Source organism: Dama dama, chromosome X (assembly GCF_033118175.1).
Source record: "Dama dama isolate Ldn47 chromosome X, ASM3311817v1, whole genome shotgun sequence".
NCBI classification, from domain to species: Eukaryota; Metazoa; Chordata; class Mammalia; order Artiodactyla; family Cervidae; genus Dama; species Dama dama.
This window is the reverse complement of record NC_083714.1, coordinates 93,992,944-94,016,858: the sequence shown is the minus strand read 5'-3', so window position 1 is coordinate 94,016,858 and position 23,915 is coordinate 93,992,944. Positions and strand designations below refer to the sequence as shown.

Sequence of the window (23,915 nt, the reverse complement as noted above, 5' to 3'; positions counted from 1 at the left end):
GGATACTCAGTTCTACAACCACAAGAAATAAATTTTGCCTATATCCTCCATGAGCTTGGAAGAAGTTCTTGAGCTCCAGTGGAAGTGGTATTATGAGACCTCAAAAGCTAAATTATAAGAAGCCTTTCAACTTTCATCTGGTTCTTTTGCAATGTTCTCTAAGAGCCAGGCTCTAAGCTGTGAGAAAGTCAAACCACATAGTTAGACAAAATGTAGGCATCCCCAAAGACAACCTCATCTGTAGCATCAACTGCCAGTCATACAAGTGAGCCATCTTGGACATTCCAGCCCCACTGAGCTCCCAGCTGATTGACACCTTAGTAATCCCAGATAATTACAAGACATAATAAGAATAATCATTGTCTTAAGCCACTATATTTGTTTATTTGTTATGTAACAGAAGAAAAGGAACAGAAATTGTCATTTGAAATGGATTTTAACCAATGCAGACAAATACTCAGTGCATCTTTTATACAGTAAGAGATAACTAGAGTGTATATTAATACATTTAATCATTTTAATAACCATAGAGAATAAATACAATTATTATCCCTATTTTACAAATGGTGAAAGGAAATAAGTAATTTGTCTAAGATCACAGGGCTAATAAATGATTAAGCCATAATTCAAATTCAGATATTTTCACTACAGGGTCCATATTTCTAATGAATATGCAATAATGCTGGTTATTAACACAAATGAAAAAATCTAAATAAAACATTGGCAAATTAAGTCCAGCAGCATATTAGGAAAATAATAAAGCATAGCCAAGTGAAGTTTGTCTCAGAAATGCAAGGACAGAAAATCGGGAATTCTATCTTTAACAAATTAAAGGACAAAATATTACATGGTCATCTCAACAGATGTGGAAAAAGTAGTTGGTAAAAATCTCACATCCATTATTTCACGGAAAAAACCTTGGCAAGCTAACATATAACAGAACTCCCATAAGTTGAAAACAAGTCCTTCAAGAAACTTGCAGGATATATGAAGCATAAAGTTGAAATAAAATCATTTTTATCAAAACCAGAAAAATATCCAGGTAAACCTACAACAAAAAAATAAAGATGTTTTCAAAGAGGAACAACTATCATATAAGGAAAATTGTTGTTCAGTTGCCAAGTTATGTTCAATTTATTGCAACCCCATGAACTGCAGCACACCAGGCTTCCCTGTCCTTCACTATCTCTCGGAGTTTGCTCAAACTCATGTGCATTGACTCAGTGATGACATCCAACCATCTCATCCCTGTCACCCCCTCCTCCTACTGCCCTCAATTTTTTCCAACATTAGAGTGTTTTCCAGTGAGTCAGCATTTTGCATCAGTTGGCCAAAGTATTGGAGTTTCAGTTTCAGCATCAGTCCTTCCAATGAATATTCAGAGTGATTTCTTTTAGGGTTGACTAGTTTGATCTCCTTGCAGTCCAAGGGACTCTCAAGAGTCTTTTCCAGCACCACAATTTGGAAGCATCACTTTTTCAGAACTCAGTCTTCTTTATGGTTCAACTCTCACATCCATACATGACTACTGGAAAAACCATACCTTTGACTATAGGGACATTTGTTGGCAAAATGTTATCTCTGCTTTTTAGTACACTGTCTAGTTTTGTCATAGCATTTCTTCAAAGGAGCAAGGATCTTTTAATTTTATATTACATATGTTAAGAAAATATGTAGCCACAAAATATAAAAAATAGCTTTCCTACAAATCATTTATTGTCAAAAATGTGAGAGTTATATAACTTATAATCACAATAACAACATAAATATAAAGAACTTAGAAATAAGCATAAGAAGAAATACTCATGGCCATTGTAGAGAAAAATATGAAATTTCACTGATCATCTAAAGATGACCTAAATAAACAGAGAGCTAGACCATGTTCATGAATGGTAACCTACTATATGGGAAAATAATCTTTAAAAAGTGCAATATGTACACATATAACTGATTCACTTTGCTGTACAGAAGGAATACAGCACTGTAAACCAATTATACACAAATAATTTTTTTAAGAAAATGAATGGCAAACTAGGTATTGTAAAGTTATTCTATATTTAAATTATATAATATTTGTTAGTTGTTGCAAACCATTTCATACATAGACTACTTGCTCTGAAAATTTTGAAACTTGATAACTGTACAAATTTTGTAAATGTTTAATGAACACTGGAAAGTAAGATTTAGTCTATGTTTTATAGGGTAAAAAGTTCAATATAGTTATTAATAATTACATGTTTCAAAAGCCTTGTAGCCTTAATAATATTTGGCTACTTGACCCTTCAAAAATTGTATTATATTAAAATTTCACACTACAGGTGTATTTCTGTAAGTTTGCACCTCTACAGAAATTCCATTTTATGTATTCAAGTACCTTATTAGCACGTAAATATGCCTTATAGTTGTCTATTAATTGGAAAATTAATTTAAAATGCCTTCACACTATATGGCAAAATACAATGCAATAGCTATCAAAACAACAAAGCCATTTTAATCCTCCTCCTAGAGTAATGAAAATAAAAATAAATAAATGAGACCTAATTAAATTTAAATAAAAAGCAAAGGAAACCATAGACAAAAAGAAAAGACAACCCACAGAATGAGAGAAAATATTTGCAAACAAAGCTACTGACAAGAAATTAGCGTCCAATGTATACAAAGACCTCAAGCAGCTCAATATTAAAATGAAAATCCAATCAAAAAGTGGGCAGATCTAGATATTTCTACAAAGAAGACATATAGATGGTCAGTAGGCATATGAAAAGATGCTCAATATCGCTAATTGTCAAAGAAATGCAAATCAAACTACAATGAGATATCATCTCACACTGGTCAGAATGGCCACCATAAAAAATCTACAAACAATACATACTGGAGAAGATGCAGAGAAAAGGGAAACTGTCCTACACTGTTGGTGGGAGTGAAAATTGGTTGAGCCATTATGGAAAACAAACAGTATGAAGGTTCCTTAAAAACTAAAATGGAGTTAATATATGATCCAGCAATCCCACCCTTAGGCATATATCAGGATAAAGACCATAATTCAAAAAGATTCATGTATCCAAATGCTCATTGCAGCACTATTCACAATAGCCAGGACATGGAAGCAACCTAAGTGCCCATTGATAGAGGAATGGATAAAGAAGATGTGGTACACATATACATGGCACATATATACTACTACATATATATGTGGTACATATATACTACTCAGACATAAGAAAGAAGGAAATAATACCATTTTCAGCAACATGGATGAATCTAAGAGATTGCTATACTCAGTGAGATGTCAGAGAAAGACAAATATCATATGATATTGCTTATATGTGAAATTTAAACAATGGTACAAATGAATCTATTTACAAAACAGAAACAGAAGCACAGATGTAAAAAACAAACTTATGGTTACCAAAGGTGGGAAAGTGGGATGGGATAAATTTGGAGATTGGGAAGGATGTATATACACTACTATATATGAAATGGATAACTAATAGGAAACTATTGTATAGCATAGGGAACTCTATTCAATACTCTGTGATGATCTATTTTGGAGCAGAATCTTAAAAAGGGTGGATATATGTATATGTATAACTGATTCACTTTGCTGTACAGCAGAAACTAACACAACATTTTAAATCAACTATAAAATAATGTGCATCCTCAATCATGTCTGACTCTCTGTGACCCCATGAACTGTAGCCTGCCAGGCTCCTCTGTCCATGGGAATTTTCAGCAACAATACTGGAGTGGGTTGCCATTTCCTTTTCCAGGGGATCTTCTCAACCCAAGGATTCAACCCATGTCTCTTGTGTCTCCTGCATTGGCAGACAGATTCTTTACCAAGTGCACCACCTGGGAAAACAACTACACTCCAACAAAAATTAATTTAAAAACATAAAATTAAATTTATAAAAGAACAAGTCAGCACTACATGGAAAGGGTTTCAACACATTAAGTTAAAGTTACAAGGTGTAACTTTAACAAATTAATATTTGTGAAGAAAAAATATTGTGTGTATGAATATATAGATCTCTGAAAAGATACACAAAATTGGGTAACAGTTGCATTAAGAAAGGGGAACTTGGTGACTGGGATCAGAGGAAGAAAGTCAGAATTAATTTTAATTGTATATCATTTTATGTCACATAATTTTGCTTTACTCTGTTCATCTACTTTTCAAAAAGTGAAGCAAATTAAAATTTTTAAATTATATCCAATAGTAAATAAAACAAAATATTTTAAGTAGGAAAGAAGTCACCAAAGGAAATGAATCACCAATTTACAGAAGAGAAATCTATATGTCTAATGAACATACGAGAAAGTACTCAACCTCATTAGCAGTCAGGAATATGCAAATTAAACAAGACAATAAGTTTTACTTCTCACCCATTAGATTGACAAATATTATGAAGGCTATCATTTTACGTCTTGGCAAGAAGGTGAGTAAATAGAAACCTTCTTACACTGCTGGTGGAGATGAGAATTGCTCTAATCACTTAAGAAATCTATTTGACTGTAAATGGAAAAATTGAAAGCTCACGTAACCTAGGATCCAGCAAATGTATTTCTTTAATCTCTAGTTAAACTCTTGTACATATAGGGACACATATAGAAGGATGTTTATTGCAGTAACATTTGTATTAGAAAACAGTTGGGGAAAACCTAAACATTCACTCTTTATCTGTGGTATATGTACAATATATACATGTACATATATATGTGTACATATATATATGATGTATATGCGCTTGATATATATGTACTCTTGAGAAACCTGTATGCAAGTCAAAAAGGAACAGTTAGAACTGGACATGGAACTACGTGGACTGGTTTCAAATACATCAAGGCTGTATATTGTCACCCTGTTTATTTGACTTCTATGCAGAGTATATCATGTGAAATGTCAGGCTGGATGAAGCAAAAGCTGGAATCAAGATTGCTGGGAGAGAGATCAATAACCTCAGATATGCAGATGACACCACCCTTATGGAAGAAAGCGAAGAACTAAAGAGCCTCTTGATGAAAGTGAAAGAGGAGAGTGAAAAAACTGGCTTAAAACTCAACATTCAAAAAACTAATGGCATCCAGTCCCATCACTTCATGGCATCACTTCATCTATTGATGGGGAAACGATGGAAACAGTTAGAAACTCTATTTTCTTTTTCTCCATAATCACTGGAGATGGTGACTGCGGTCACGAAATTAAAAGACACTTGCTCCTTGGAAGAAAAGCTATGACCAACCTAGACAGCTTATTAAAAAGCAGAGACATTACTTCGCCGACAAAGGTCCATATAGTCAAAGCTATGGTTTTTCCAGTAGTCATTTATGGATGTGAGATTTGGACCACAAAGAAGGCTGCGCTTTCTTTCCTCAATTGAAGAATTGGTGCTTTTGAAATGTGGTGTTGGAGAAGACTCTTGAGAGTCCCTTGGACTGCAAGTAGATCAAACCAGTCAATCCTAAAGGAAATCAGTCCTGAATCTTCATTGGAAGGACTGATGCTGAAGCTGAAGCACCAATACTTTGGCCACTTGATGCAAAGAACCAACTTATTAGAAAAAGACCCTGATGTTGGGAAAGATTGAAGGCAGGAAGAGAAAGGGACGACAGAGGACAAGATGGTTGGATGGCATCACCAACTCAATCGACATGAGTTTGAGCAAGCTCTGGGAGATGGTGAAGGACAGGGAAACCTGGCGTGCTGCAGACCATGGGGTCACAAAGAGTCAGACACTACCGAATGACTGAACAACAGCATATGTACATGATAGACTATATGGAAAAAGTAATGCATTATATGTTTGTAAAAACATATAACCAGTCAACATAGAAACTTACAAATATCAATTGATCCCTATAATATAATATTAAATAATACTACTGATGTGCATTTTTAAAGCACACACAGAACATTACTATATATTGTTCATGGATATAGGAATATGTAAAAAAGAGGAAAGCATACATTAAATTAATGATCACAACTGCTTAGAGGGAAAAAAAGAGTGAAATGGGAATGAGGATAGGAAAAAAAGGGAGATTTAGCTTTACCTATAATAATGTACTTAGATTAAAAATACTTGAAACAAATATGATAAAATGGAAAATAGCAGCATTATTTATTTAAATTTTAATTGCCAATTCTGCATGATTAATAGAGACGTTTGTTCTATTTTTCCTGCAATTTCTGTTCTTAAAAAATTTCCCATATAGTAAATATATCCCTAAATCATAAAATATGTATTTTTGAACTAACAGAACAAATAATTAAACTGAGGTCGATCTAACTCTCAGTCTATTCTTTTTTTTTTCTCCCTCTCTGTTTCAAGTACTAACAGAAAATCTAATTCTTCAGAGTACATGATACCCAGGAAATACAGAGAATAGCAACAGGTGATGACCCAAATGATCAATAGATTCCAAAATATCCTGCAGTTAGCAATGGAAGGGTTACTGGACATATGGAGTACAGTAATGGAGAGGCCTGGAATAGAATTTATTGAGAGATCCAGGCAACATCTTGAATGTCTGTCCATGGGCAGTGGAGAAACAAAGGTTAGAGCAAGTGTGAGGTTGGGAAACATATTATGAACTGGACTAGGATCTGAAGAACTGAGTTCTCGATATCTGTTACACTTTCCAAGCTACAGTGAACACATTTCACATTTCAGAACTTCAAGTTAAACACTAAAATAAAATGAATGTCTGCTCACATCTGCCAACAATTAGAAGAGATACTGGCTCTGACTCTAGTTGTGTCTCTTATGGGAAGAGATGTTGGCTAGGACCCTGAAACTCTGATTTACCAGCTGCAGACCATCATACTAAATCCACAAAGAACATAACGCTTAAATGACAAACTGACACTCTAAGCCAACATAGAGTTTTTTATTCCATGTCAGGGGTCTAGACCAAAACCCCAAGGTTGTTTCCTATCACTAAGATCAGGGTGAATCAGGTTGGGCTGTCAGGGACCAGATACAGGGCTAAGCAGCTTTCCCTATGCCCTCCTTCCTCAAAAAGCCCTCAGAATTTTACAGAGATCATGGTTTTCTGGATCTAATTGCCATAATTGCTAGTGGCGCCCCTGAACAGTGAGCCCAAAGAAAAAGCCTCTGTTTAATGCTTGATTTCATGAATCCAGTGACCTCATTTTTATACCTTAAATGAATCTGTTTTGTTGTTGTCTCTTTGGTTAAAAAAAGAGAGAGGAGAATAGGAGAAACTTTGGACTCCCCCAAGGGGTTAGAGAATCCCACTACTGCTCTTCACATAATGTAGAGGTCTGATAAGACAGGAAACTTGGGAATCTGCTTCATTTGGATATTTGAGTGTCCTTTAGGATTATATTTTACTTTATTTTTAGCATAAATAGAATTAACATTTCCAGAGCATCTATTTTGTGTCAAGAACTTTAGACATACAGCATGATGGAATGAGCTAAGAGTATTGCAGGTAAGGATGAGACAGAGAACCTAACACCATAGAAGCAGTGGCCATATCTACTTCCCAGAAAAAGACCAGTATTGAACAATCCAAGACAGTGAACTTCCATTAAATACAATAGGCATTGGGATCTAAAAGGATCCAGTGAAAGCAAAATGCTAAATGAATGAGGGTATAAAGAGGATATTATTGGCCATTGATCATTCTCAGAATAAACCAAAATTTAGTTTAATTTACACAAGAAAGAGAACTGAATTCAGCCAACAAAAGAAGAGGGCTAAAAGGAGCTCAGTCAGGATTTTGGCCTGCCAGTTGATAATAGAACATCACTCACCCAAGTATGTGAGGCGTATGTGAGGACATAAGAAATTGAGTAACATAGACCCGATCAGCCACTGTGTAATAACAGAGCTCAGACACAAAATAAATATACATTGGTAGTTATCAATTAGGAAATGTCACAGACAAAAATATAATGATTATCATTCCAACCAGAACTACAAAATATCTAGGAATAAAGTGAATGAGTGAGTGAATTCACTTGGTCATGTCTGACTCTTTGTGACCCCATGGACTGTAGCATACCAGGCTCCTCTGTCCATGGGATTTTCTAGGCAAGGGTACTGGAGTGGGTTGCCATTTCCTTCTCCAATCTAGGAATAAACATAACAAGAAATGTGTAAGACGTATATGAAATAAAAACCAATAAAACATTACTTAGCAATATAAAAATCACAAATAAGTAGAGAGACATGTCCATTTCAAAGACAGAAAGAAAATATTAAAGAGATGATGATTCTCTCAAAATTGTTCTGTACATTTAAAGAGATCTCAATAAAATCTAATATGTCTTATTTAAGTAGAAATTAATAATCTCCTTTTAAAATTTGTTCTGAAGAAGAAATGCCCCTATATATGTAAAATATTTTTGAAAATAAAAGTAACGTTAAAATTTTCCCCATCAGATATCAAAACATGTTATGAAGGTTTAATTATTGAAAAAGTATAATCAGCACAAGAACAGACAAATCAATAGAAGAAAATGGAGTCCAGGAACAGATTATAGATTTATAGCCATAAACATAGATAAAGATGTGAACTGATATGTGACAAAGATGGTATTTTACATTAGTGTTGAAAGAACGGTTGAATTTACTAAATAGATTGTAAACAATTGGTCATATTATTAGAAAAAAGAAAGAAATCCCCATCTGGTACTATTTACAAAAGTAAATGATTTCAAATTAATTAAAGAGTTAAATGTGGAAAACAGTTATTAATTTTAGCAACTATTTGTAAATTTGGAGTATTAAATTGTTATATAAGTTTAAAAATCCAAATTTTAAAGGAAGAGATTTATAAAGTTGACATCAAAATGCAAAAACTTTCTAAAACAAAATGCAAATATAAAATAAAACTAATAGAATTAGAAAATTATTTTCATGGAACTAATATCTGGAATATAAAAAGAACACTTACAAACCAAGACAGAAAAGAGAAACAATTCAATTCAAAATGGAGAAATAAGAAAAGCAATTCACATAATAGGGAATCCAAAAGGCTAAAAAACAAATTAAATGATGCTCAAAGATCACTTATAATATTGGCGATTCTAATCTAATTAAAATGAGATCTGTTCACCCATCAAACTGACAAGAATTTTATTTATTTTTTTTATTTATTTTTATTATTATTATTTTTTTTTCCCAGTGGGTTTTGTCATACATTGATATGAATCAGCCATGGATTTACATGTATTCCCCATCCCGATCCCTGCTCCCACCTCCCTCTCCACCCGATTCCTCTGGGTCTTCCCAGTGCACCAGGCCCGAGCACTTGTCTCGTGCATCCCACCTGGGCTGGTGATCTGTTTCACCATAGATAGTATACACGCTGTTCTTTTGAAATATCCCACCCTCACATTCTCCCACAGAGTTCAAAAGTCTGTTCTGTATTTCTGTGTCTCTTTTTCTGTTCTGCATATAGGGTTATCGTTATCACCTTTCTAAATTCCATATACATGTGTCAGTATGCTGTAATGTTCTTTATCTTTCTGGCTTACTTCACTCTGTATAATGGGCTCCAGCTTCATCCATCTCATTAGGACTGGTTCAAATGAATTCTTTTTAACGGCTGAGTAATATTCCATGGTGTATATGTACCACAGCTTCCTTATCCATTCATCTGCTGATGGGCATCTAGGTTGCTTCCAGGTCCTGGCTATTATAAACAGTGCTGTAATGAACATTGGGGTGCACGTGTCTCTTTCAGATCTGGTTTCCTCAGTGTGTATGCCCAGAAGTGGGATTGCTGGGTCATATGGCAGTTCTATTTCCAGTTTTTTAAGAAATCTCCACACTGTTTTCCATAGCGGCTGTACTAGTTTGCATTCCCACCAACAGTGTAAGAGGGTTCCCTTTTCTCCACACCCTCTCCAGCATTTATTGCTTGTAGACTTTTGGATAGCAGCCATCCTGACTGGTGTGTAATGGTACCTCATTGTGGTTTTGATTTGCATTTCTCTAATAATGAGTGATGTTGAGCATCTTTTCATGTGTTTGTTAGCCATCTGTCTGTCTTCTTTGGAGAAATGTCTGTTTAGCTCTTTGGCCCATTTTTTGATTGGGTCATTTATTTTTCTGGAATTGAGCTGCAGGAGTTGCTTGTATATTTTTGAGATTAATCCTTTGTCTGTTTCTTCATTTGCTATTATTTTCTCCCAATCTGAGGGCTGTCTTTTCACCTTACTTATAGTTTCCTTTGTAGTGCAAAAGCTTTTAAGTTTCATTAGGTCCCATTTGTTTAGTTTTGCTTTTATTTCCAATATTCTGGGAGGTGGGTCATAGAGGATCTTGCTGTGATTTATATCGGAGAGTGTTTTGCCTATGTTCTCCTCTAGGAGTTTTATAGTTTCTGGTCTTACATTTAGATCTTTAATCCATTTTGAGTTTATTTTTGTGTATGGTGTTAGAAAGTGTTCTAGTTTCATTCTTTTACAAGTGGTTGACCAGTTTTCCCAGCACCACTTGTTAAAGAGGTTGTCTTTTTTCCATTGTATATCCTTGCCTCCTTTGTCAAAGATAAGGTGTCCATAGGTTCGTGGATTTATCTCTGGGCTTTCTATTCTGTTCCATTGATCTATATTTCTGTCTTTGTGCCAGTACCATACTGTCTTGATGACTGTGGCTTTGTAGTAGAGCCTGAAGTCAGGCAGGTTGATTCCTCCAGTTCCATTCTTCTTTCTCAAGATTACTTTGGCCATTCGAGGTTTTTTGTATTTCCATACAAATTGTGAAATTCTTTGGTCTAGTTCTGTGAAAAATACCGTTGGTAGCTTGATAGGGATTGCATTGAATCTATAGACTGCTTTGGGTAGAATAGCCATTTTGACAATATTGATTCTTCCAATCCATGAACACGGTATGTTTCTCCATCTGTTTGTGTCCTCTTTGATTTCTTTCATCAGTGTTTTATAGTTTTCTATGTATAGGTCCTTTGTTTCTTTAAGTAGATATACTCCTAAGTATTTTATTCTTTTTGTTGCAATGGTGAATGGTATTGTTTCCTTAATTTCTCTGTCTGTTTTTTCATTGTTAGTATATAGGAATGCAAGGGATTTCTGTGTGTTAATTTTATATCCTGCAACTTTACTATATTCATTGATTAGTTCTAGTAATTTTCTGGTAGAGTCTTTAGGGTTTTCTATGTAGAGGATCATGTCATCTGCAAACAGTGAGAGTTTTACTTCTTCTTTTCCTTTCTGGATTCCCTTTACTTCTTTTTCTGCTCTGATTGCTGTGGCCAGAACTTCCAACACTATGTTGAATAGTAGTGGTGAGAGTGGGCACCCTTGTCTTGTTCCTGATTTCAGGGGAAATGCCTTCAATTTTTCACCATTGAGGGTGATGCTTGCTGTGGGTTTGTCATATATAGCTTTTATTATGTTGAGGTAAACTGACAAGAATTTTAAATGATGATAATATAAAATACTGATGAAGGTGAAGGGAAAAATATTCTCATATATTGTTGATGAAAATATAAATTCATACAGAGCTTTGTGGAAAGCAGGTAGTGTTCATTAAAATAAAAAAAATTGTATGTACCATTCAATGAAGTAATGCCACTTTTGAAAGACTAAAAGATAAATATTTGTATATAAAGAAGCATGTATAAGAAGCATTTTCAAAAATGTTTGATGTGAGGTTGCAATTCAAGCAGAGTAGAAGGATGTGTGTTCATCTCCTCCTGTAAGGATACCAAAATTGCAACTAGCTATTGAACAACCATTGCCAGGAGGACACTGGAACCCACTGAAAACAGATACCCCATGTCCAAAGACAAAGAAACTGCAGCAAGATGGTAGGAGGGGTGCAATCATGATAAAATCAAATCCTATACCCTTCTGGTGGGTGAGTCACAAGCTGGAGAATAATAATACTAAAGAGGCTCTCCCACTGTTGTGAAGGTTCTGAACACCATGTCAGTCTTCCCAGCCTGGGGATCTGACAAAGGGACTGGGAATACCCAGGGAATTTGACTCAATGGAATTTGATTACAGGACTTCCACAGGACTGTGGGAAACAGAGACTCCAGTATTGGAGGGACTGGAGGGACAAACAAAATATTGCACACAGTAAGACCCAGAGGAAAGCAGTAGTGACCCCACAGGAGACTGAACCAAAACTACCTGCTAGTGTCAGAGTGTCTCCTGTGGAGGTGCAGGTCATCAGGGCCTCACTGAGGTAGAAATTACTAGGCAGTCAGTGTAGAATTCTGAAACCTGGGTCTTGTTTGCAGTAAATATCCTGCTCCATTGTCCTGAATTCCTGGAATGTGTCTTTAGTCTGATAAATTATCAGCACTCAGATCCAGGGAAGAACAGTAATTAAATTATGTTCCATATGCTTGAGGGAAAAACAATTGGAGATCATTAATCTTAAGCCCATGCATCTGGTCCATGGTAAAATAGCCAGAGGGCATGAAAAAGGGTGGTAACTTAATCCAAGAATCAAGGGAAGCCAGAAAGATGTTAAGTATCTTGACCTTAAATTGATTGGTTAGAAATAATGTGATTTAAGGAAGGATATAAAAACTGCTTTAAGTGCCACCTTGAGGGCACTCTTTACCCCCTCCCATTGTCTATGCTGAGAACTTTGTACTTGCCTCATCTTTAATAAGTCATGTTTGTTTGCTAGAATGAGTTTTTGCACGTTCATGGATTCCATTCTTCAGCTCCATGGACAAGAGCTCAGATTCCTGTCTCATCTATTGTGGGCTCATCAAGGATTCCTCAATGCATACTCAAGATAAGCACAGACACTCACGCTCAACACTGTCATTCTCCTCTCATTACCTAATCTAACCGCATAGTCTCTTGAGCCACTCTTTGTTTCACAAGCCTGCATGAGTTCCAAAGGCAGACAGAGTTAGTAGACAGTGGCCTCAGGTCTCGGTATTGGCCAGCCAACTGATCTGGAGGTGTTGAGCAAAACCTCTGCTAGGCTGCTGCCTCAGTGAGAACTGCAGGACATCTACCATTTCTCTTTCCTAACATTTAGAGGTCATGAGATTTTTCACTTAATGTAGAATCATTTTAGATTGTGTGTAAATGCTACAAACCTTGTGCACTGCATAGTTTGCTTAAAGGAAACACCACTTCAGGCATACCCAATGTTCAAAAGCATAGGAAGACCACCAAGCTAGACTCTCACTCTACCTATCTCTAGGTGGAAGGGAAGATAGATACTGGAAGAGGACAAAGGCCCAGGGCACCTGGATAAGGGTAGTCAAGCCCGGGGGCACACCAAAGTTGTGGGAAGCATACATTATTGGTGCTTCTTTGCTCCCACTCCTCAAGTAGGGGATACCCTCTATCGGAGGAACCAGAGAAAAGACAAAGAGTGCTGGATGCTGGTCTTCTCTCTTTCAGATGGAAGCAACTTCTTTGAGTCCCCTACCTGGCCCAAAGCTGATGCCTTTGGCATGTATACTTAAGAACTGGAAGAAGTTTGACCATCAGACCCTGTTAAAGACGTGTATGATTTTTTTTCTGCACTGAGGCATGGCCTCAATATGATCTACCTGATGGTGAAAAATACCCCCTGAAAGCTCACTTAATTATAATACCATCCTCCAAATAGACCTCCTTTGTAGAGGAGACGGAAAATATTCAGAAGTCCCATATATATAGGTTTTCTTTGTCTTGAGAGAAAACACCCTCTTATGCAGGAGTTGTGGGCTTGTTCCTTCTATGTTGCCTATAACTTATCCCAAACCCTTGGGTTCAAACTCTCCCCCTTATCCAGGGCTGCCCAATCCTAGCCAAGAGGAGCCACCACAATCTCTAGCAATGCCTCTGGAACCAGCAGCAGCTCCTACACCAGTGGCTCCTAACCAATTCTGGTGATCTCTAGGCTATATCCTTCCCTCCTTCCATTACGGAAAGTTCCTAATGGGAACTTCGGATGCATGTGAATCCATGTCCTTTTCCCTCTCCAAGATTTAAGACAAATTAAATTAGACCTGGGAAGCTTTACTGAAGATCCTGACAATTATATGGGTTTTCCAGAGTCTAAGCTAATCTTTTGAAATGGCATGCAAAGATGTTATGCTAATCCTGACTAGTACCCTTACTGACAACGAAAGAAGTAGAGTAATTAAAAATGCCCAGAATGGGGAAATGAATGATATTCTGCTAACATGCAGGGGAGAGCTGACAGTGAATCATCCTGGTTACCTACAGGGCTCCAGGCAGTGCTCATAGCTGATCCTAATTGGGCACACGACAAAGACAGTGATGACTGGAGGAGAGTTCACTTCACTACTTGCATTAAGGCTTTTAAAAATTGTGAGCTAAGTCCTTAAACTACCTCAACCTATCTGGATTGACTCAGGTAAAGGAGGAAAATTGCACAGCTTTTCTGGAAAGGCTCAGGGAGTCATTGAGAAACCACACTTATTTGGACCCAGATTCCCCAGTTCAGTTCACTTCAGTTCAGTCACTCAGTCATGTCTGACTTTTTGTGACCCCATGTACTGCAGCACACCAGGCTTCTCTGTCCATCTACAATTCCTGGAGCTTGCTCAAACTCATGTCCATCGAGTCGGTGATGCCATCCAACCATCTCATCCTCCGTCATCCCCTTCTCTTCCTACCCTTAATCTTTCCCAGTATCAGGGTGTTTTCCAGTGAGTCAGTTCTTTGCATCAGATGGCAAAAGTATTGGAGCTTCAGCATCAGTCCTCCCAATGAATACTCAGGACTGATTTCCTTTAGGATTGACTGGTTTGCTCTCCTTGCAGTCCAAGGGACTCCCAAGAGTCTTCTCCAACACCACAGTTCAAAAGCATCAATTTTTCAATGCCCAATCTTTATGGACCAACTCTCACATCAATACATTACTACTGGGAAAAACCATAGTTTTGACTATATGGACCTTTTGTGGGCAAAGTAATGTCTCTGCTTTTTAATATGCTGCCGAGGTTGGTCGTAGCTTTTCTTCCAAGGAGCAAGCGTCTTTTAATTTCATGGCTGCAGTCACCATGTGCAGTGATTCTGGAGCCCAAGAAGATAAAGCCTGTCACTGTTCCAATTGCTTCCCCATCTATTTGCCATGAAGTGATGGGACTGGATGCCATGATCTTCATTTTTTGAATGTTGAGTTTTAAGCCAACTTTTCACTCTCTTCTTTCATCAAGAGGCTCTTTAGTTCTTCTTCACTTTCTGCTATAAGGGTGGTGTCATCTGCATATCTGAGGTTATTGATATTTTTCCTGGCAATCTTGATTGCAGCTTCTGTTTCCTCCAGCCCAGTGTTTCACCTGATGTATTCTGCATACAATATATGGCATTGACGTATTCCTTTCTCAATTTGGAACCAGTCCATTGTTCCATCTCTGGTTCTAACTTTTGCTTCTTGACCTGCATACAGATTTCTCCTGAGGCAGATAAGGCAGTCTGGTATCCCCATCTTTTTAAGAATTTTCCACTGTTTGTTGTGATCCATACAGTCAAGGCTTTGACATAGTCGATAAAGCAGAAGTAGATGCTTTTCTGGAACTCTCTTGCGTTTTCTATGATCCAATGGATGTTGGCAATTTGATCTCTGGTTCCTCTGCCTTTTCTAAATCCAGTTTGAACATCTGGAAGTTCTTGGTTCACATACTGTTGAAGCCTGGCTTGGAGAATTTTGAGCATTACTTTGCTAGTGTGTGAGATTCCCCATGGGGCCAACTTATTCTTAAAGACTAATTTATTACTCAATTGGCTCCAATTATTTGGAGGAAACTCCAAAAATTGGCCTTCGGTCCCAATATGGATTTAGAGTGCCTCCTAAGAGCTGCCACATCAATAGTCTTTAACAGATACCAAGAGGAGCATAGGGAAAAAGAGAGGAGATAAAACAGAAAATCCGAAGCTCTCTTTATGGCCCTACAGGGATTTAACTTTAAGACTCCAAAGGTGGGAGGACAAAAGCCAAACCCTAGAGCTTGTTTCCATTGTGGCAAGGATAAACACTTTAAGGCACAATGCCCCCAAGGCAAGCAGAGGCCACCACCATGGCCTTGCCCCACTTGCAAAGGAGATAACTGGAAGAGTAACTGTCCCCAGGGAGGTAGATTTCAGGGCTCAGAAACTCAGACCCAGGATCAAGACTGATGGAGCCCAGGGCTTCCCATTTTGGCTTCTGTCCTCATCACTGCTACAGGTGCCTCGGGTGACTCTAACTGTAAGAGGCCATCCTGTTAACTTCCTACTCAATACATGAGCCATTTTTTTCAGCCCTCCTCTCTAATCTGGGTCTTTCTTCTATTAAGTCAGCTGCTATAGGTGGCATTTCTGGAAAGCCATTTACAACACTCTTTACACAGCAGTTGAATTGTAACTGGGATGTCATTCTTTTTTCTTATGCCTTTCTAATAATACCAGAAAGCCCAACCCCCATCCTAGGAAGAGGTATTCTTTGTAAAATTCATGCTTCCATTCATATGGAAGTGGAATCTACAGAAAACTTATGCTTATCCCTGACAGAAGTAGAAATTAACCCTGAAGTCTGGGCAACCGGAGGAAAGATAGGAAGAGCCATCTCAGCTCAACCAGTACAGATAACTCTTAAAAATCCTAATAACTTTCCTCACCAGAAACAATACCCTCTAAAGTCAGAGGGAAAACAGGGACTCATTCCCTTGATTAAAAATCTCAAAGGGCAGGGGCTCTTAATCAAATGTAACAGCCCGTGTAATACACTTATTTTGGGAGTCCAAAAGCCTAATGGGGAATCCTGTCTAATTCAGGACCTCTGCCCCATTAAGGAAGCAGTAATTCCATTACTTCCTGTCATGCCTAATCCCTATACTCTACTCTCCCAAATCCCAGAAACAGCCACTTGTTTTATCATTTTAGATTAGAAGGATGCCTTCTTTTTTTGCATACCCTTAGCTCAAAGTTCACAAATTTTGCTTCCTTTTGAGGATCCAACTGATTCCTCTACTCAGTTAACTTGGGCAGTATTGTCTCAAGGATTTAGAGATAGCCCTCATTTATTCAGGCAGGCTTCAGCCAAAGACCTAGCTGATTTGGGGGCAACTGAATCTATCAAACTCATTCAATATATAGATGATAGTCTCCTTTGTGCTGACACAGAGAAAAAAATGTAACCAAGCCACTTGTGACCTTCTTAACTATCTAGCTGGATGTGGCTACAAGATATCAAAATCCAAAGCTCAAATGTGCCAACAAGAAATCAGATATTTAGGATTCAAACTCTCCCATGGAGCAAAGAAATAATGGAATCCATTTTAAAACATCCTCTCCCTAATACTCTTAGACAACTCCATGATTTCCTCAACATAACTGGCTACTGCTGGATTTGGATTCCCAGATATGAAGAGCTGGCTCAACCTTTATATAAGTTACTAAAAGAGATTCAACAATCAGGGCAAAAGATATTACAATGGGAAACTGGAGAATAACAGGCTTTTCTTCAGGCTCCTGCTCTCAGCCTGATTGGAGGAGATGTTTTTAATAGTTTTGTAAGAGAGATCAGGAATAGCACTGGGAGTTCTAACTCAGGCCAAAGGAAGCTCACAACAACCTGTTTCTTCTTTAAGAAAAGAGCTCGATTCCATAGCACAAGGATGGCCAGGTTGTCTATGAATAATGGCCTCAGTAACTCTATTAATTCCTGAAGCTGCTAAGTTAATTATAGGCCAATATCTGATAGTCTATATTTCACATGATATCTCTGGAATTTTAAACTCTAAGGTAGGGCTACGGTTATCTGACAATCGGCTTCTCAGATACCAATCTCTGCTCTTAGAAGGAACCATAATTCAGCTAAAAACTTGTTCAGCTTTAAACCCAGCAACATTCCTTCTTGAGTCATTAGATAAGAAGCCAGAACACAATTGCCATCAAGTCCTAGCTCTAAATTACTCAGCCAGGGAGGGCTTAAAAGATAAACTTTCAGAAAATCCTGATGAAACTATGTTTACAGATGGCAGCTCAAGGAGCGGCGGCTGCACAGGCAGAGGAGGGTCGAGAGGAGCTACTCCACATTCAAGGTCAGGAGCGGTGGCCATGAGGGGATATCCCTCATCCAAGGTAAGGAGCAGCAGCTTCACTTTGCTGGAGAAGCCGTGAAGAGATACCCCACGTCCAAGCTAAGAGAAACCTAAGTAAGATTGTAAGTATTGTGAGAGGGCATCAGAGGGCAGACACTGAAACCATAATCACAGAAAATAGCCAATCTGATCACATGGACCACAGCCTTGTCTAACTCAATAAAACTAAGCCATGCCATGTGGGGCCACCCAAGATGGATGGGTCATGGTGGAGAGGTCTGACAGAATGTGGTCCACTGGAGAATGGAATGGCAAACCACTTCAGTATTCTTGCCTTGAGAACCCCATGACCAGTATGAAAAGGTAAAATGATAGGATACTGAAAGAGGAACTCCCCAGGTCAATAGGTGCCCAATATGCTACTGGAGATCAGTGGAGAAATAACTCCAGAAAGAATGAAGGGATGGAGCCAAAGCAAAAACAATACGCAGTTGTGGATGTGACTGGTGATAGAAGCAAGGTCTGATGCTGTAAAGAGCAATACTGCATAGGAACCGGGAATGTTAGGTCCATGAATCAAGGCAAATTGAAAGTGGTTAAACAGGAGATGGCAAGAGTCAACATTGACATTCTAGGAATCAGTGAACTAAAATGGACTGGAATGGGTGAATTTAACTCAGGTGACCATTATATCTACTACTGTGGACAAGAATCCCTAAGAAGAAATGGAGTAGCCATCATGGTCAACAAAAGAGTCCGAAATGCAGTACTTGGATGCAATCTGAAAAATGACAGAATGATCTCTGTTCGTTTCCAAGGCAAGCCATTCAATATCATGGTAATCCAAGCCTATGCCCCAAACAGTAATGCTGAATAAGCTGAAGTTGAACGGTTCTATGAAGACCTACAAAACCTTTTAGAACTAACATCCAAAAAAGATGTCCTTTTCATTATAAGGGACTGGAATGCGAAAGTAGGAAGTCAAGAAACACCTGGAGTAACAGGCAAATTTGGCCTTGGAGTATGGAATGAAGCAGGGCAAAGGCTAATAGAGTTGGGCCAAGAAAATGCACTGGTCATAGCAAACACCCTCTTCCAACAACACAAGAGAAGACTCTACACAAGGACATCCCCAGATGGTCAACACTGAAATCAGATTGATGATATTCTTTGAAGCCAAAGATGGAGAAGCTCTATACAGTCAGCAAAAACAGGACTGGGAGCTTACTGTGGCTCAGATCATGAACTCTTTATTGCCAAATTCAGACTTAAATTGAAGAAAGTAGGGAAAACCACTAGACCATTCAGGTATGGCATAAATCAAATCCCTTATGACTATGCAGTGGAATTGAGAAATCTATTTAAGGGACTAGATATGTTAGACAGACTGCCTGCTGAACTATGGATGGAGGTTCATGACATTGTACAGGAGACAGGGATCAAGACCATCTCCATGGAAAAGAAATGGAAAAAACCAAAATCGCTGTCTGAGGAGGGCTTACAAATGGCTGTGAAAAGAAGAGAAGCAAAAAGGAAAGGAGAAAAGGAAAGTTATTCCCATTTGAATGCAGAGTTACACAGAATAGCAAGGAGAGATAAGAAAGCCTTCCTCAGCAACTAATGCAAAGAAATAGAGGAAAACAACAGAATGGGGAAGACTAGAGATCTCTTCAAGAAAATTAGATATACCAAGGGAACATTTCAAGCAAAGATGGGCTCGATAAAGGACAAAAATGTTATGGACCTAAAAGAAGCAGAAGATATTAAGAAGAGGAGGCAAGAATACACATAAAAACTGTTCAAAAAAAGATCTTCATGACCCAGACAATCACGATGGTGATCACTCACCTAGAGCCAGACATCCTGGAATGTGAAGCCAAGTGGGCCTTAGGAAGCATCACTATAAACAAAGCTAGTAGAGGTGATGGAATTCCAGTTGAGCTATTTCAAATCCTGAAAGCTGATGCTGTGAAAGTGCTGCACTCAATATGCCAGCAAATTTGGAAAACTCAGCAGTGGCCATAGGACTGGAAAAGTTCCATTTTCATTCCAATCCCAAAGAAAGACAATGCTAAAGAATGCTCAAACTACTGCACAATTGCACGCATCTCACACGATAGTAGAGTAATTCTTAAATTCTCCAAGCCAGGCTTCAGCAGTACGTGAACCGTGAACTTCCAGATATTCAAGCTGGCTTTAAAAAAGGCAGAGGAATCAGAGATCAAATTGCCAATATCCACTGGATCATTGAAAAAAGCAAGAAAGTTCCAGAAAAACATCTATTTCTGCTTTATTGACTATGCCAAAGTCTTTGACTATGTGGATTACAATAAACTGTGGAAAATTCTGAAAGAGATGGGAATACAAGACCACCTGATCTGTCTCTTGAGAAACCTATATGCAGGTCAGGAAGCAGCAGTTAGAACTGGACATGGAACAATAGCCTGGTTCCCAATAGGAAAAGGAGTACATCAAGGCTGTATATTGTCACCCTGTTTATTTAACTTATACGCAGAGTACATCATGAGAAACCCTGGGTTGGAAGAAGCACAAGCTAGAATCAAGATTGCCGGGATAAATATCAATGACCTCAGATATGTCGATGACACCACCCTTATGGCAGAAAGTGAAGAGGAACCAAAAAGACTCTTGATGAAAGTGAAAGAGGAGAGTGAAAAAGTTGGCTTAAAGCTCAACATTCAGAAAACTAAGATCATGGCATCTGGTCCCATCACTTCATGGCAAGTAGATGGGGAAACAGTGGAAACACTGACAGACTTTATTTTTTGGGCTCCAGAATCACTGCAGATGGTGATTGCTGCCATGAAATTAAAAGACACTTACTCCTTGGAAGGAAAGTTATGACCAACCTAGACAGCATATTTAAAAGCAGAGACATTACTTTGCCAACAAAAGTCTGTCTAGTCAAGGCTATAGTTTTCCCAATGGTCATGTATGGATGTGAGAGTTGGACTGTGAAGAAAGCTGAGTGCCGAAGAATTGACACTTTTGAACTGTGGTGTTGGAGAAGACTCTTGAGAGTCCCTTGGACTGCAAGGAGATCCAACCAGTCCATATTAAAGGAGATCAGTCCTGGGTGTTCATTGGAAAGACTGATGCTGAAGCTGAAACTCCAATACTTTGGCCACCTCATGCGAAGAGCTGACTGATTGGAAAAGACCCTGATGCTGGGAGGGATTGGGGGCAGGAGAAGAACGGTACGACAGAGGATGAGATGGCTGGATGGCATCACCGACTTGATGGGCATGAGTTTGAGTAAACTCCGGGAGTTGGTGATGGACAAGGAGGCCTGGCGTGCTGCGATTCATGAGGTCACAAAGAGTCTGACACGACTGAGTGACTGAACTGAACTGAACTGCACTGAAGGCAGGATTTGCAGTGGTCACATTACCTAAAATTTTAGAAAGTAATCCCTGACCCCCTGGAACTAGTGTTCAGTTAGTTCAATTGATTGCTTTAAGCCGAGCCTTAGAGCTGGGGACTGACAAGAGAGTGAACACCTATACTGACTCTAAATATGCTTACTTAATCCATCATGCTCATGCTGCCATCTGAAAGTAAAGAAACTTTACAACCTTAAATGTCAGCGCCATTAAATACTACCAAGAAATTATGCACCTCTTAGATGCACTTAAGCTACCTAAAGAAGTGGCAGTAATAAACTGCCGGGGCCATCAAAGGGATGATTCCGACATAATGGAGGGAAATAAGAGAGCCAACTGACAAGCAAAAAAGGCAGCCACCCACTCTTTTAATACTCAGGCTTCCCTCCTCTGTGATACGATCCCCACTGACATAAAACTCAAATATTCTCCTGAGGAACTTCAATACTCTTTTTCTTGTGAAGATTATCTACTCCCCTCTGAATGACTTCAAACAGAAGAGGACAAACTTGTGTTACCCTCTAGCACCCAATGGAAAATTCTTAAAACTCTACACCAAACTTTCCATTTGGTAATTGAAAATACTTACCAACTTCTAAGAGTCTTTTCAAGGGAAAAGGATTAATAAGTTTTGATTAGTCTTGTTTTTATAAGCCAGATTGTTAAAGGATGAAAAGGCTGTCAAAAGAATAATCCCCATAACAACCACTCAGTTCTCCCAGGCTTACAGTGTACAGGAAGATATCCTGGAGAGGACTGGCAGATAGACTTCACTCATATGCCAAAAGCTAAGGGACATCAAAAACTACTGGTTTGGGTTGACACCTTTACCAGGTGGATAGAGCCATAAAATTAAAAGATGCTTGCTCCTTGGAAGAAAAGCTATGACCAACCTAGACAGTATATTAAAATGCCCACAAAGGTCCATATAGCCAAAACTATGGTTTTCTCCAGTAGTCAGGTATGGGTGTGTGAGTTGGGCCATAAAGAAAGCTGACACTGAAGAATTGATGCTTTTGAACTCTGGCGCTGGAGAAGACTCTTGAGAGTCTCTTGGACTGCAAGGAGATCAAACCAATCAACCCTAAAGGAAATCAGTCTTGAATATTCATTGGAAGGACTGATGCTGAAGCTGACTCTCCAATACTTTGGTTATCTGATGCAAAGAGCCAACTCATTGGAGAAGACCCTGATGCTGGAAAAGATTGAAAGCAAAAGGAGAAGAGAGCAGCAGAAGATGAGATGCTTAGATAGCATCACCGACTCAATGAACAGAAATCTGAGCAAACTTCAGGAGATAGTGAAGGACAGAGGAGCCCAGCATGCTGGAGTCCATGGGGTCACAAAAAGTCGGACATGACCTAGCTACTGAACAATAACAACAAAACCTACTTAAGCAGATAGAAGACCTGTACTCAGAAAACTGTAAGACACTGATGAAAGAAATCAAAGATGACACAAAGATATGGAGAGATATACAATATTCTTGGATAGGAAGAATCAATATGGTAAAAATTACAATACTACCCGAAGCAGTCTACAAATTCAATGCAATCACTATCAAATTACCAATGGCATTTTTTCACAGACTTAGGACAAAAATTTTTACAATTTGTGCATGTGCGCTAAGTCGTTTCATTTGTATCTGACTCTTTGTGACCCTATGGACTTTAGCCCGCCAGGCTCTTCTGTCCATGGGATTCTCCAGGCAAGACTACTGGAGTGGGTTGCCATGCCCTCCTCCAGGGAATCTTCCTGACCCAGGGATTGAATCTCTGTCTCTTATGTTTTCTGAAATAGCAGGCGGGTTTTTTTGCTTGTTTGTTTGTTTTTACCACTATTGTCACCTGGGAAGCCACCAAGAAGCAATCTACAAATTCAGTGCAATTCCTGTCAAATTACCGATGGCAGGTTTCACAGATTAGAACAAAAAAACAACTGCAATTTGTATGGAAACACAAAAGACCCTGAATAACCAAAGAAATTTTTTTTTAGGTATACTGTTTTATTAACATTTAAAACCAATGTTATGATTATTGAAATTATAATAGGCAGAGCTTTTAATAAATGATTGTTGAAATAAAATTACAATAGGCAGAGCTTTTAATGGAGCAACGTATTGAACACTGCAGATTACACAGACAAAAGCCCTGGAATTGGAAGTAAAACCCATCATTGAACAGAAGGTCTTGGTTGCTGACAGAATCTCCGACTTAAGACAAACCTGAGCGAGTCAGTAATGAAGTCCAGGATCGGTAAACATGAACAGATATTGCAGATGCCAACCTTTAGATGGTTTTCCCACGCAGGGCAAAGAAATCTTAAGAGACATGGAAGTGAAGGAATCAGACTCCCTACTTCAGAATAAGCTACAAAGGTAATCATCAAGACAGTATTGTACTGGCACATAAACAGAAACATAGATCAACAGAACAGGATAGAAAGCCCAGGGATAAACCCATAAACCTATGGTCACCTAATTTACATCAAAGGGGGCTC

General features: G+C 38.4%; 1 protein-coding gene across 2 annotated transcripts in view; it reads right to left on the bottom strand.

Annotated features, from left to right (window-relative positions):
• Positions 1-381: 381 nt before the first annotated feature.
• OPHN1 (oligophrenin 1) overlaps positions 382-23,915 on the bottom strand; it is a 750,938-nt gene continuing 727,404 nt past the window's right edge. The window contains exon 25 of one of the 2 annotated variants that reach the window (XM_061136930.1): positions 382-1,048. The gene's annotated coding sequence lies outside the window, so the exon portion shown is untranslated. Of the gene's footprint in view, positions 1,049-6,166; positions 8,103-23,915 lie in introns of those variants that run through there. The other variant, XM_061136931.1, reaches the window with a different exon arrangement.